Here is a 15987-nt window from a genome sequence, read left to right on the forward strand (position 1 = left end):
GCCGTGGCTGTGCCCCCCTTGACCCTCTGCCATAGCCCTGCTCTGCCACAGATGTCCTTCCCCCCATAGCTCTGCTGTGCCGTGGCTGTGCCCCCCTTGCCCTCGCCATAACCCTGCTCTGCCGTAGATGTCCTTCCCTCCCAATAGCCCTGCTCTGCCGTGACTGTGTCCTCCTTGCCCCCGTCATAACCCTGCTCTGCCACAGATGTCCTCCCTCTCATAGCCCTGCTCTCCCATGGCTGTGCTCCCCCATACTCCCCCTGTAGCCCTGCTCTCCTGTAACTGTGCATCCTCTTGCTCTCTCCTATAGCTCTGCTCCCCCTCGGGGCTGTGCACCCCCTTGCCCCCCACCAGAGCCCTGTTCCTCTGCACCGCTAACCCATGCTTCCCCCCTTGCCATGCCCTGCTCCCCCCTCGCTCTGCCCTCTGTCCCCTGCATTGCTCTTCACCCCTTGCCGGGCTCTGCTTTCCCTATGGCTCTGCACCCCCTGCCCCTCCTTCTCTCCCTGCACCCCACCATAGCTTTGCACACTCTGCCATGCCCTGCCCTGCTCCCCTGCCATGGCTGCGCACCACTGACTCTCCCCTACCGCGCCTGCTGTGCTTTGCACACCCCTCCCACGGCTCTGCACTGCCTCATCCCCCCTGCCCTGTCTCACTGCACCCCATTATAGCTCTGCACCTCCCTGCCCTTCCTTGTAGCTTCTCCTGCAGGGCGCCTTCTGCAATATCTCCCTGTGCCAGGAAGAGTAGCCATCTCCTGGGAGGCAACTTGCCGTGTGCGGGGCCTCCCCAGGTCCACTGCCTCTGGAAAAGGAGGTGGTCCTACATTGGTGTTAAGGAGTTTTACTCCCGATTTCAGTGACACTAATACCAGCCCCGTTCCCCCACCCAGCCCCATGAAGCCCAGATGCTTCCTTGCATCCTTTTCCCTGAGTGTGGTTGCCCCCATGTGCATCTGTGCTTTCTTATTTCTTAGCTTAGTTTTTCTTTCTTCCCCCTCCCTCCTTGCTCTCCTTTGCCCTTACCGACTCTCTTCCCCTGCCCGAGTGGTGCTGCTGCTAAGAAAGGCACAATCAGGAGCTCCACCCAGAGCTCCAGTTTGCAGCTCTGCTTCCCATTTTAACTTTCCCTTTGAACAACACAACTAGGACGGTATTGTTCTTTGCTTGGCTCCTTTCTGGAAGGGCTAGGTGGAATGGTCATGACTAACACTACGGCTGTGCCTTGCTTGCTTGAAAATGTTAGTTTCCTTTGGCTGTGTGGTGGCAGAATCCAGTTTCCAGCAGACTGCTTATGCGGGAAAGTCCGTCTCTGCTGTCCCAGATGACTCATCACAGAGATGAGTTTTTGTAGCTCATCCTTCTGGCAGGCTTATATTTTTTTATTATTATAAGGATTATAAGGATTCTGTCCTTCCAGTGTAAAACACTGCAGAGAGCTGTCCAGTTGCAATAGGGAATATCCTTTGCATACAGCAAATTTTGCTGCAAAGAGGAAGGGAATGATCTGTATATATAAAGGAAATGGTTTTGAATCTCAGAGATCTGTGCCAAATGTTAGGGGAAAATTTTTAAATTCTTTGGTTGGTGAAGCACTGCAGTAGACTGCTAGGGGAGAGATTGAGGAGTTTGTATTGCTTGAGGTTTGCTAAGATACATGTTGGATGAACATCTGTCAGGAATGGCTTAAGTAGAGCTGATACAGGCTTGTAGCACTGAGAGTTAAGTTAGTGATATTTTTAGGTCTTTTCCAGCCTTATTTTCTGTAACTGTACAAATTGCTTTTTGTAGGTGTTTAATAGCCTCTTTATAGCTGTTTTTTTATGAATTTGTATTGCTGTTCCCTGTTATTATTTTTTTAAAGAAAAAGCAGTCTTATCTATGGATACTGTTAGACCAAAAGCAGAATAAATAGAGGATTAGATGTTTACAATATTTGGCTTGTTCGTAGGTTTCAACTAACTGATTCTGTTTTTCAGTGAAATTTGTGTTCCCATTTCGGGGCTTGTGATGTTAATAGTACACTGCTGAATCTTTCCTTTAGGTTCCTTATGTGTGGTGGGATGTGGGATAGTAATTGAGCTTGGTATCCTTTATATATAACTGAAGTATAAAGAATGGTTGATTATCTAATTCCTTAACCATGAGCAGTTGTGTATCTCTTGAGGAAATCCAAATCAAAGGCTAGCTGCTGAATATTTTATCAGCAACAGTTTTGTCTAGTATATTGATTGCAAGAACCTTGTTACCAAACAGTACAGCATTACATTAGAGCCAAATGTCTCTCTTATCCTCCCTTTATCATTAATAGATGTTGGGTTCCTCATTACCCTTGTCTTATACTATCACCCTCCATCATTCCTTCTTAAGCTTTCCTTGAGCAGGGTTTCATCAGATCTTCTTCTTCCATGTTGCCTCACTTGCTGCTTCTTGTTTATCCCAATTTAGCTGACAAGTTCAAGTGTCAAGATGGAGAGAGTCAAGAGATAGCAAGCACAAAAAGCTTGATGAATCTCAGACTTTGACACACAGTCTCTCCTCTTATCATGACTCCTCACCCTCATTCCTCATGATTTTGTTTTCCAAGTTGATTTCCCATTATATTCATTATTCAGCTCTCTTGTCTGTTTGATATTCATCTGCTGATCTTCATTTCTGTTTCTGAGAACGGTGGTTGCTTCTGCTTTGACTTTGCCAGCCATGTCCGTATGTGTTCACTGCATCTCCAAGTCCCTTTCTCATAACTGCCACCTCATTTACAATAATGCATCTACCTGTGACTGGCTGTAGAATCAGGTAGATTTCTCTCATGTCTCCCTCCTAACTCTTATTTCTTCCTAAATTGTCCTTTTCCTTTTCTTTTTTTTTCTTTTTTCCAACGCATTTCTCAGTTCCTTTGTTTTGCAGGCTGTCTACAGCTTTGCCTTAAGCTCTTTCTGTATTTCTTTCCCTGCAGAGTCTGAAAGTTTTCAGGGAAGAAACTGATTAAAGTTGGAGTATTTACCTTTTCTCTTGCCTACTATTTACAGTGGTGGATTCTGCTGTTTGCTGCCTGTCTGTTCTTTCTACCTTCAACTGCTCGGCCTGCCCCCAAAGTCCCATTTGTTATATTTTTCTTTTTTTGCTCCCTATATGCATTTTTAACTTCTTGCTGCCATCTTTTTCCTTTTCCAGTTTTATTCTAACTTAAAACTGACAGTCAACCCTAGTCTGCTTTCCTTCTTTTCCAAACTTGTGGAACAGAAAATTTACATCTGTTGTCAAATATTTTCTCTTCTTTTTCCATATTTCTTCCTATTCTGTTTCCATGCTCTGCTGAAATGGCCTGCATTAAGCTCTCTACAGGCTTCTTTTGGCCAAGTTGCAAGGCTCCCACTCCTTTTTTTTTTTTTTTACCCTCCTTGACCTCTGTTGCTTTTGATACTGTCAGTACTCCTCTACATCTTGATGTCTTATTCTCACTGGACTTATTCTCACTGCCCTCTTGTTATTCTTCATTGCCTTCTATTTTCTGATTATTGTTTCTTCTCTCCTGCTGTCTGTGCTTGTACTTCTAGGGTGTGTTTTTTTTCATTAACTTTGCATTTTTATCCTATTCTACCAAATTCTTCACTGTGAACTGTTATGAGTGGTTTTAACTTAAACTTAGTACAACCATACCAGGCTGTCTTATTTTCAATGTACTCATTCTTTGCTGTTGTTCTGCTGTGACTTTACCTGTTGAGACTTTAATCTGGAAGAATACTTTATTGTGTGTGTGTGGTTGGTTGGTTGGTTTGTTTGTTTGTTTGTTTTAATTTCAGTCTTATTTCATGCCTACTCCAAGTTATTCACTTCTGGCACAGTATTTTCTTTGATCTGTCCTTGTTCTTTATCATTGCAACCAAAGTTCTTGTTTATCTGTTGTACCCTCTCACTGTTACAACTGAGCCATCCTCTTTTGTTCTTTAGGTGCTCGTGTTCTCTCTCCTTGTTTAGGCAGATTTTGCTGTAGCTTTTTGTGCTTCCTTTCCCTTGACTCTCTCCATCTTGAAGCTTGAACTTTTCAGAAAAACCTTATGCAAAGTTAACTGTGCCTTACTTTTCTTCTAAGAAAAGTCTGTGTACTCTTCATTAATTATGATGGACTGATTCTCCTAAAACTTCTGTTTCCTTGAAAGAGCCACTGCAGTTGTATGGCTGAAGTATAGTGACCTATTTGAGATGAAAATTTTATAAAGGAAAGGAGAGGGAAAAAAAGAAAAAGGAAAAACCCTGTCTGTCTCACTATGCTGTTGGTTTTTAATACCTTAATGTCAGTTTCTGTGCATTGTCTTCCATTACAGTGTTTGTATTCTCAGTTTCTTAAGGTGGGTGCTTCTGTTTGGGTGCATCTGTTACATTGTGGCTCTTCTGTGAAGCTCTAAAAACCTGTTGCATGGGTTCTGCTTACTTTTGCTGAGTAGGAAGATTGCTAAAGGTAAAAGTAGAAGAAACACTGAAACTCTCTGTAACTAGGTGAATTCAGATTCATTCAGTGCACCAAAGCTTAAAGTTTTCCGTGGATTTTGATAAAACTTTTTTTTTTTTTCGCTCTCTTTTGGAAGTGACTGTTACTTCCTAAATGTTAAAGTCTTTTGAGCAAGTAGTGCTGAAGCTCAGAATTGATAGAATAATCAAATTTATTTTAGTGTTTACTTGAAGAAAAATGGAGTTTGTGGTTGAGGCAATATTCTCTTTCCTTTTTTTCCACTTCTCTCTTTTCTCTGTAGGATTTTCTGCTATCTCACAGTACTAGTCCATGATTAACTGGCTTTGTAGGAGAAACTCTAAGAGTTCATCACTCCCCTGTCACTGTAACTGTGTGGCCCTGCTAGAAGTCTGATTGATTGAAGTAATCCATGCAGGGTTTGATTTTTTTGTTCTTTTTTCAAGCAAGCAAACTTTTTTTACAGTTTAACTCAGATTGCTCCATTGGTTTATATCTGGTTTATAACTCAGCTTCACTGAAGTTCCATTGTTATTTCGGGGGAACACAAATTCATGGCTCATGAAAGGGACCAAGCTGCGGGAAGAAGCACACCTTCTTAAGATACTTTCTCTTGGAATAGTTTAATATGGAATCCCTTCTCCCTCCTTTCATGCTCTTCCACAGTTGAATCCTTTGACAGAACTCTCAAAGTCATTGATTACATTTAAAAGGCATTTGCTTCTGCATGACATTACAGAAAACAAAGCAGTTTACTGAGTTCTTATTGTTTGTGCTGGAAATGAGAAAGCTTGTGGTATACTTTTTTACAGCTTTCTATGTCATTAGCTTAATCTAAGGTATTTGTGTCAGGAGCTTGAAATCTTCTTGAAAATTTGATCCACGAATGAGATAACACAGATCTTATTCTTGATGGTTTTAGCGGTAGCCTTTGTTTTACAAGACTAAAAGAATCTCCTATTATAAAAGGTGATGAAAACAGACCATGCAATAACTATCCCTCAAACAGCTGCTGTTAAAGAATGCAAAATAAATCTGTCTTTCCTAACTTTCTACAAATTTTCATATTTCTGATGAAATTAAAGTCTCTTGTGAGCTGTTATGAACAATATATATCATTACTCACTTCAACTTTAGCTTCAGTTGTCAGATGTTCTTGCAGGCAAATGTCTGAATACAAGGAACTCAAACCGTGCCCATTTCACTATGGGCATGGTATGTTCAAGGCAGATGACCAGTTAAGTGGTAGTGTTGACAAGCAGAAACAGAATCAGTTGTGAACTCTGCTTGCAAGAGCTAGAAAGCTTAATTTTCCGTTCAACACTTTAACAGTAGATGAAGCTGCCATTTTAGTCCCTGGCACATAATCCTAATATGAAGCATGAAGCATACAAGCAGTGTCCAAGAACAGTGTTAGAGTCAAGCATCCCACTAAGTTACTCAGTTTACTTTTTTTGGTGTTTCTGATCTGTGAGCTCCATCCTCTTCCTGTGAAGCGCCAAGTTTATTTTTTAAAAAATGGTGTTACAGGCAACTGCACAACCTGTGCAAATAATTCCTTTTGATCTTAGTGTAGAAGAGGTGTTCTAACTACATAGCTACTTGTATTTTTTTTTTCATTTTTTTTCAAATTCTTTGAGGTTTTTGCCACTGAGCTCTAGCTACTTCTGTAGTTTATATTATCTTTCAGTTGTGTGTCAGGTCTTAAAAGCTTTAAGTTACAGTATTTCCTTTTCTTTCTTAGGTTATTCTAAGGGTGACCTTTTTAGCACTTCAAGAACAAAGTTGGGGTTAAGGTATAGTGGTCCATACTTCTTCTTACCAGAGGTTTTTTTTTTTTTTTTGTAAAGTGAGATTATTAAAAAAAAAAAAACGAAATCATGTTGCATCATTAAGAGTGAATGTTGGATTAAAAGTTTATGCTATTGTAATCTAACTGGTATCTAGAATGTTGTCAACCGTAGATCAGTATCATGAAACTGACCACTTTTATTTTTCCTTGGTGAAGAAATTATACCTTTTCTTGTCATATAGTGAAGCTGTCAACTCTCTTTATGCAGTTGTTTATTCTAAAGGCAAGCTTTATACTAACTGCTGCTATGCATGTGTTTTTCTCCTTTGGACTAATTGTAATTTTTGTTCCCTTGAAGTTGCTTCGGTTGTTTCTTTTGTGACCCTTAGAACTTGCAAACCAGCTCAATAGAAACTGTATGTTTGTTATTGTGTTTGAATCTTTCTCACTTGAAGAAGCTAGGAAATCCTGTGTAATTCTTATGCCTTGGTCCTAAAAGCAGGTTAGGTAGAGTGTAGCCAAATGGGCTCTACCCACTGACTAAACCAATTGCTAATTGATAGCTCTGTTTGATGAAACAGTAGACAAAGCTTTTTTGTGTGTACATTTTAGGGTACAATTTTGTGTTGGTGAATATATGACAGTTCTTCTAGGTCTTCCAGTGACTCTAAACTTTCACAGATTTAAAAAGTAAACAATATTCATTACATTTGATGGCTTCTTATCTTCAGTAACCACTCTTTTTTTTTATCTTCTAGAAGAGCAGATCCAAGCTTCTAATATAGAATAGCAGTGTACAGTAGTATGGAAACAGCCTTAAGAATGCTTATATACATACTTGAGAGGAAAAAAAGAGGAAAAATTTAAATCTTTCATTTTGAAGTTCAGCTTTAAAAGATCATATTGCTAGAGTAAGGTGGGATGTCAAGGCAGATAGAATGAAGTAACTGATTTTTGATGACTTGTTTTAATAAATGTGATGTACTTAAGCAGGCCTATGTTTACCACAAGTATGAATTTAAGCCCTGAGATGACTTCTTTATTTGGAGTTTTTGCTCTTGCTGCTTTCCAGATACATTGCTTAACTGAGGAAGAGAACTCTGAATATCATTTTCAGATCTGTAGAAGCAAAACAAGAGACCCAATAAAATATTTTGTTCAAGGTCATGATAATCTTGTCATGGAAATGCTTTGTCAGAATCCCTCTAGTTTGTTATGAAGAACGGCAAAATAATTGCCTACTTCTAAGGAAGTATGTTTGTGTAATAATTTAAGGGTTTGATACATTATTTCCCTTTCTATTCTGCTCCCACCCTTTCTTCTATAAAGCAGGCAGGACCTTCTTAGAGTAGGTTCTTATTAATCTAATACTCTTTCAGTGTCCTCGGGCACTGTGCTCTTATAATAGTCCTGAGCAGTTTTTATTCTTGTCATGCTAGAATTTTAGACCTGTAAGTCAGTTTTTTTTTTTTTTTTTTTAAAAAGGCATGTAAACTTTTTTTTTCCCCCTTAAAAGTAAGACCAAAGTTGTCTTGATCTTTGTTGAGGAAACAGAAGAGGTTCTGGGTAGTTTTAATAGTGCTGTTGATAGCCTTCAAATATGGTTGAGTATGTGTATTGATTTCTCAGTTTTCGGCATAGCTCTGGCTTTATATGGCCAATGAGTGCAAGAGTTGTTTCCCCAGTGTTCAGTGTGTTGTCACAAGTTTTCTCCAGTACTGTGTTTGTGTTGACACATGCTAGTATGAGCTAACTTCACAGAACTCTCAGCCAAGTAGAAGGCCTTTGCCTTTGAAAGGTGGAAAGCCTTTCTGCAAAGATTGTAAATGCCAGATGAATGCATGATTTCATGTTTTTCTGTTGCTTTTGTATATATTTTTGGTAGATTTTCCTTATTAGTCTTTAGTACTGATTAGTGCACCATCCTTGAGGGATGTGGGATTGTTTCTGATACTGGATATTAGTCATTCTGTGACTTTTGAACCAACATCAGTTCAGCAAGAGAGAGAATAAAGAAATTATGGAAACTTATAGTGGAAGCAATAAAACATAGTAATTAAACTCCTCCTTTGGAACACAACTGACGGTTCTCAAAACATTCTAAGGATGTTTTTATAGGAAAATTATGAGTCTAGATGGGATTTCTTATTTCTTTTTGCTTATTTCTTTTCAGTATTACTCGCTTCCCTTGACAAACTTGTTTGAATGAAGGATGCTCTTCAAAAGATTACTAAGCAAAATGCTGCACGGGTCTACAGTATATGGCAAGGTCATTATTTTTCACAGCAGTATTGTGCTGGCCACAAGGTCTTACAAGAACTGTGATGTTGGTTTTGAGTTCTAACTTTGGAAACTTTAAAAGGATGAAAAAGTTCTTTGTCTGGAGAAAATTACTCATCATACATGAAGGGATTGCCTAGAAGCAGGGGCAGCATTTTCTGTGGAATGTCCTTCATCTTCTGTGGAAACCTCTAATTTGAGGGTTCTGTTGTGCCATTTTTCCTCTACTAATGTCATATTGTGACAAAGATAACATATATTTGGAAGTTAAGTGCATGTTATAGTTGGATAATGTTTTACTAGTACAAGTCTTGAAAATACTGTGTAATTTAGGACTTGCAAAATCTCATAGTGAGAATAGAATCTGAGAATCTGTTAAGCAGATTGATGTACAAATGGATTCAATATAGATGAAACAACTTTGTAGGTGCAAAATGTCTTTAAAAGTGAACTGTTTCTTTTGGCATGGCTCCTTTGTCTTAAAGATTAAGAATCGTGGAAATACCAAACACACATTGAAATAGATATTTTGATCATCTGAAAAATATTACTGTGATATTTATGTGCAATGTCTGTATTTATTTCTGCTTTCAAATAAGCACCTACAGTAGGTAATGAAAAAATAAACATTTTCAGGGTTAGATTGAGCTTTTCTCTGCAGATGGCCTTATTTGTAAGCTTTAAAATATCATCAGGTGTGCTGATCATGTCAGCTTTTGATTTAATCAGCTGTGCTATGTTTCAAGATAAATTTAAGTTGTAGGATCTTTATGGTGGAAGCAAAGGAATAAAGGCATTTTAGAAACAATGTTTAATATGAATTGACTGTAAAGATGAGTGGAAGATGATATGCAACACATTAACCATATGACAGATTCATAAGTGAAGTCTCTGAGTATGAATTTTTGAGGTAAATATCTTTGTATTACACTATCAAGAAATATATTAATTCCTGGAAATGTTGGCTTATGTGCTCTAAATTTTATTTAAATAATGTTGAAAACTCATAAATATTGTGCAAAGAGTAGGAGAACATAAGTGAAGTAGCACATGTGGAAGCCTTTCATTAATAGTGTGCTTAGTCTGTGAAGAGAAGCACAGCATAAATTCCTTATGCTTTCGTGAATAATTTCAAAGTAGTATTACACCACTAGAAAACTTCTTCTTTTCCCAGCAGAAACTCTAATTTTTGTACTTATGAAGAACAGATGCATCTTTCCAGTGGAGAAGGCCTCAGAGAACAAGTGGTGATGTGGTGTGTGTAGCCCCCATTTAGGGCTAAAGCCCTAAATATATAAAGCCCTAAAGCCTAGGGATTTGTGTACCTATGTAAAGTTCTATCATGTGGCTCTGAGTCCAGAACTTTGACTGATGCTTGCTTTGCAGTATATTGGAAAATAAAGCATTTTTGAATGAGATTGAAGCAGAAATGCCATGAAAATGGGCTTTAGACACAACTGTGTTTTGCATTTTCTGAAATATTGTCCCTTTTGAAAAGGCTTGGAGGTGTTCATGTCGACTTGTTATCCAGAGCATGGAATAGAGGACCCATGCGAAGAACGGTGTATATTATTTTCTTTTCTTTACAGAAATAAGTGCCACTTATGGTTGTATTTCCTAACTCTTTAATAAAATTACAGTCATGAGCTCACTTGCACCTGGAAGTGGGAGATCTAGCTTCAGTCCTCCAGGTCTGGGGGACTTCAAGCACCTTCTCTACCTCCCAGGAGAATTCTCTAATTGGGAGGATGTTTGGCTTTTGGAGTAGGAGCAGTAGTTCTCTTCCCCAAAGGTAGCTTCAGGCCAACTCTACACTAAGGATTTCTTTCATGTGCTTATGAAGATATTTTTATCAGTACAGTGGGGTTCATTTTTCCAGGGAACTGGTCTAGTATTGTAGAAGTCTGAGTTTGCTGGTGCATATTGCTGCCCTAATAATGGAGGAATGCCAATAGATTGGCCTATAATAAATCAAGTGTAACGTGAACCTGAGAACTGGAATCCATGTTGCGAGGCCTGCAGCAAGCTGCTGTTTGGTATTTTGTCTAAATAATGAGTAATGCGTAGGAAGTCTGTAGGTAATGCTGAGTGTTTTAACTAGGGCAGGTTTGCACAGTGTTCCTAGAATTCATGATGCAATAAACTGAAGGGTTTCTTTAACAAATTATAAGATGATTGAGATTTGATGAGGTCGTGTACTGCAGATAGTCTTAATCCTTTGGGACTTTGTTTTGGGCACTTAAGCACACTGCATTCACAGCATGAAGATTTTATATATGGAGCTGGTTTACTTGAGATGTTTCTTTTTTCTCACACAAGTGTATGTGTGAGGGGAGGTGAGTATTTTTTTTAGGAACCGAGTCATCCATTCTTCAGAGTCATAGAAGATACTAGAATAATTATAGACTTCATTCTCCTTAGAAGTAACAAACAGGACCTTTGTGTTGGCACTATCAGGGACTCTAGCCTCTTTATTATTAGTGAAGGTTTTAAATGCCCATGTCTCTTCTCTCTCCCTCAGTATGAATTTTTCTGTGCTGTTTCTTTAACAGGCTAAAAGTTGTTTTGTGTTTTCAGATAAAAACATTATATAATTTGCTAGATCTTAATTTTATATTCTGATGTTTTACACACTTGGTCAGATCAGTCATTGCCTACTAAATCATCTGTGCATGTAGAGAAATACTCTGTTTTTCATGAAGTAGTTACTGGGTCATGGTGTTTATAGAATGACACGCTTATTCTAGACCTGCAACTGATACTGCTTTTTTTTTTTCCTTAACTGTTTTGTGGTCAACATGTAATTCCAGATGTAGCAGATTGATCATGTTATTCCTTACAGTCTAACATTCATATTGCAAGAAGAGAATTCACTGATTACTTCATTTGATGATGTCAAAATGGCTACAGTGGCTTATGGAATAGGGGACTTTTTATATGATTTTAGGATGCTTCTAGTTTATTCTAACCAGGAACCTAAACTATTAATGCTTAGAGTCAGGACTCATCTCTTCTTTTTGTTCAGGTCCTTCAGTTGGGTTCTGTTTCAGAGAAGTCAAGGAAGTTTCATAAGGACAATATAGAGTTGCTGCTAGTTCTTTTCTTAAACAGCTGAATAATGTAGAAAGGTGTGCAGTATCTTGAACAGTGAAATGCCATGTTCTCTGGTAAAAGGGAGAATTGCACTCTGAGCAACTTCTGTGGGAATCCACAGGGAAAAATTCCACTTGAGGAAACTTTTTTTGGTAGACTGGTAAGTTATGATTCCTCTTTTTTTAAAGGTGGCATGCTTCATGGTAAAGGCCAGCGCATGAGTGGGACTGTTCTTTAGCAACGTATCCTTACATAAGATGTGTAAAATGACTGAAGAATCAGCTCCTTAGGGGGTCATTAGGAAATACTGACAAATGTTTCAAAAACTTTTTTTTTGGCAGGAAGGGGATGTTTCAATTGCATGTGAAGTTGAAGTGTTTAAACTGAGCATGTAGGACAGGTTGTGGACTGAACGATTTTTTGGCAGCAACCTCTTTAACCTGGCTGCCTTGTTTCCTGAGGAGAACTTAGAAATGAACCAGGTCTTAGATGTCAATTGTGTTGTGTGCAATATTGCAATGAAACCAGCAATTCTGGAAAGCCATCAGACCTACCCTGTAGATGCAGAAAGACTCTGTGTGTACTAATTGTGCTTTTAGAATAAACTGAATGCTATCAGTTGAATAACTGGTGCTTTGGAAAGTTATGAGAATCAGCCTTCTTCCTAGAAAAGGTATGGCCATTTCCCACAAAAGATCACGATTGGAATGAGTATTCTTTTCTGCCTCCAAGCACGGTATATTAATGCCAGGTGTACAGTGTGGCTGTTTGCATTGTCTCCTACATAGATAAATAGCTACACAGTCATTTTTGAATTCCTTGAGTTACAAATACATGCAGAGCTTCCAACAAGAGTCTTTCCTATTTACTCTCCTACGTTCAGCTATGGTCACATACATTCTGAATCCAGATGTTAGATCAAGGTCATAGAACAGCAAGGAATTTAAAGGGGACATAATTAGATGAATGTGGTTCTCTGGAGGATGTTTTATGTGATTTTAAACTGCCACATCAGTAACAATGTCCCTGAGGATTTTTAAAAGCACAATGAAAACTATCCTTCAATTTAAAAGAAARAAAAACCTGAAATACTTGCTATGCAAAATTTTCAGAACTCTTAGCATTACTGAAATTGATTAGAACTGATAACAGAATAAATACTCCAAGTTTTTTTTTTTTTTGTGATTCTCAGCAGAGAGGAAAAAATAAATGAATTTAAGGTATTTGAATAGCTTAGTTATGTAATCCTTTTATAACAATTCAAACTGCTAGTAACTTGCATTAAAAAAAAAATAAATCCTTGACACAGATCACACACACTTCATTTCTTTAGGAAACTACTTGTCCTTCTCCAAATAATTTTTAAACTCATTTATCTAACTGCAGCCAATTTTACAGTGATAGTTAATTCAAAGCTATTGCATTCCTATGAGCTTAATGAAGTAAGTGGTCAGAATGAGGTCAAAAAAGGGGCTGTAGCAAAAGCTAAATTATTCTTAGATATCAGAGAACCTAAGGAACAGAAACCATCAGGAATTGTTCTATTCCTTGAAGAACTCTGATCGTAACTTTCACTCYGTTAGAAGTGAGAATCTAAGTGCAGTATGTAGAAAGTCCAAAGAAAACCAAACTTCGGTAGTTCCATGACTTCCAGAACTGTTTCATGCTAGATTTTGTGCTTAGAAAAACAAAACGAACTTATATCTACTGAAAAGGATAGTCACTTTGGCAGTAGCTTCTGAATCTAACTTCATAAATGGCTGTCAGAGCTCTTGTGTAGATGTGATTTAGAATACCTGAAACAAATCTTTGCCATCCAGGGAATTTAAGGTGACTTCTAATATAAAGGTTTATAGATCTTGTACAGAAACCATTTTGCTGAACAAACTGGAATTCAGCTATTCGTGTCCCAGTGTTTGTAATTGACATCATAACAGGAGGAAAGCAAGGGTTTTGTGGAAGGAAGCTGAATCTTAAACTTTCTTAAATTTTCTAATTTGACATCATAATGGTTTTAGAAAAGATCCATGTAAAGGGCTTGCATTTCCTGTGGTGATTGAGATACTTGAAGCTTGGAAGGTGGATTTAGTATAGAAGGGAGTGTAAGGGCTAAAAGATGAGGCATGCGCCATGTGTTGATGAGGGCCGGCTAGAGTGGGGGAGTATGCAGTATTTACAAAAAGGTTGAATAATTACTGAATTTGAAATAAAAGCATGGTGAAAGCAGGTGGTGAAGTTGCAATATACCAGATATGTGCCTGACTGTATTGTAAACCAGGAATTGTCCACCAGACCGTTCAGAAGAGGAGTGAAATCATTAGTGGTCTAAAAAGTTGCATTATTAAAGCATGCAATCAGCTGCTACAGGGGGAACGAACCAACTGCTTAAGTGCCTTGTTATGCTTGTTTCTAAAAAAATCTTTGGAATCTGGGCCTGCAGCTTTGTAAAGAGATGAGTCAAAATACCTTTTTTGTATTCAACATTGAATAAAAAAAGTGGTTCATTTCTAAGTGTATAAAATATGATTGCTCATTCTCAATGCCTGCAAATGGGTAACTGGATGTTTTGCAACGTCATCATGCTGTGTTAGAATCAGGTTGAAAGAAAAAGGAAACTATTACAAATAAAAGAATTGATTGCTTTTTRAGAGGGAATATCAAAATGATTTGTATGTATCTCAGTGTTTCAACTTTTCTGTCTTATTTTCTGATATTTTTTACTTGAAATGGCATTAAAGTAAAAGCTGAAGTAGAATATTGAGTCACTGTTTCATCTGCATGTCATGTCTTATGTAGCATTATTACCAAGAAGCAGTGAACAGTTTGTCCTGGTTTTGGACCTTCCAGGAATTCTGAACATTTTYGTTTGGAAGCCTTCTCTTGAGCCAGAATGGCATAGCTCAAATATTTGATATCTCATGAAGTTTAATTCAGCTTGACTTTGCTGAAAGTGGATAGTGCTTTAACATTTTGTCTTTTCATGGTTTTCTTAACACTGAGTTTGGTGGTCCTGGAATTAGATTAGTAGTTTGGAAGATTGCTCTTCCTCATGACTACTGAATCTTCCTGTGGAATTTCTGTGGGACCCCTCCATTCTTGGTCTTTCCTGAGACTTATTTTTGGCTCAGAAATGTGATTTTTGTGTCTGTAGTCTTTTTACATGCCATATCTTTGTACTTTTTTGTAAACTTATGTTTGGGTTGCGCTCTGGCTGGGATAGGTGAGTGTTTGTATGATTGTCTTCTGTACTCTTATTTCAGCTGACAATGAAAGTACCTACTGGTTTTATGCTATGCTAATAACTGTTTAAAGCAGTGAATAAAGCATGGTGTTTTAAAGTATATGGGAGAGTTCTAAATTCAGGCCCACTGCTTGGTGCTGCAAAGACATTTTTTGGAAGAGGAGAGAGAAAAAAAATTGAGGATTTTTCCAGATTTTTAAGTGATCGGATGCAATGAATACCAAGAACATGGTCCCTTTTTATTTTGCACTTGCATTTAGGGACTCTCACTTGCGACCATTTAGCTCTGTAATTAAACTAAAAAAGCCAACAGCTAGCCTGCTGGCATTCTTCGCGCTTTTCTGCAAAAATTAGCTTTCTTTAAGGACCTCTGTCCTCTCAAACTCATACCTGAGATTTCAATTGTGAAGCTTAAGTTTAGATACCAAACTTTCTAGGTATGGAGCTAAGGTGTAATTGTGAAATTGTGGCACCTAGCAATTCTGATTTGTCTTTGAKAAGCATTGAGTCTGCAGAGCATTCTGAAAGGGTTATATAGATGGCAAAGTGAACACGTGCAATGTGTTTCTGAACACATTCATTTGGATTCTTGAGTAAATAATTCTTAACCCTTAAAATTAGCACCCTGGAGCTGCTATGGACAGCAAAAGAGTTTCCAGACTCTAAGTCCTATCTTGGAGAGTGTTCTGTTGCCTACTCTCCACTTTGGCTGATAGCACTCCTGATCCTCTGTGCTGCCATGCCTGTGCACAGGTGGACCCTGTGCTTTGTTAGGGGCAACAGTATCAACAAGTAGCATAGAATATACAACAAAAGCTCTATTTTAAGAGAAAATTTACATTGAATCTAAAAACTAAAAAATATATATTTTCCTCTGTTTTATCCATATGCTCCTTTCATCAGCAAATATTGAAGGATTCTTAATCTGTCTAGAAGAAAGGCCAAAATCAGTAGAACTGCCGATTAAGGATAGTAGGCAAATCATGTCAGCTAAAATATTGATAATACTTCAGTTTACAATGGAAACAAAGCATAGTTTCCAGACTGCAAAACAAACTACATTTTTTAGACCTTATATTGACCATAGATTAACAATTTGTTTTGCTTGAGC

The 15987-nt window shown here is 38.1% G+C and overlaps 1 protein-coding gene across 2 annotated transcripts in view; it reads left to right on the top strand.

Moving 5' to 3' along the window:
* SLC44A1 (solute carrier family 44 member 1) overlaps positions 1-15987 on the top strand; it is a 69823-nt gene that overhangs the window by 652 nt on the left and 53184 nt on the right. The window lies entirely within an intron of this gene.

Source organism: Apteryx rowi, unplaced genomic scaffold (assembly GCF_003343035.1).
Source record: "Apteryx rowi isolate R43461 unplaced genomic scaffold, aptRow1 scaffold_113, whole genome shotgun sequence".
Lineage (NCBI taxonomy): Eukaryota > Metazoa > Chordata > Aves > Apterygiformes > Apterygidae > Apteryx > Apteryx rowi.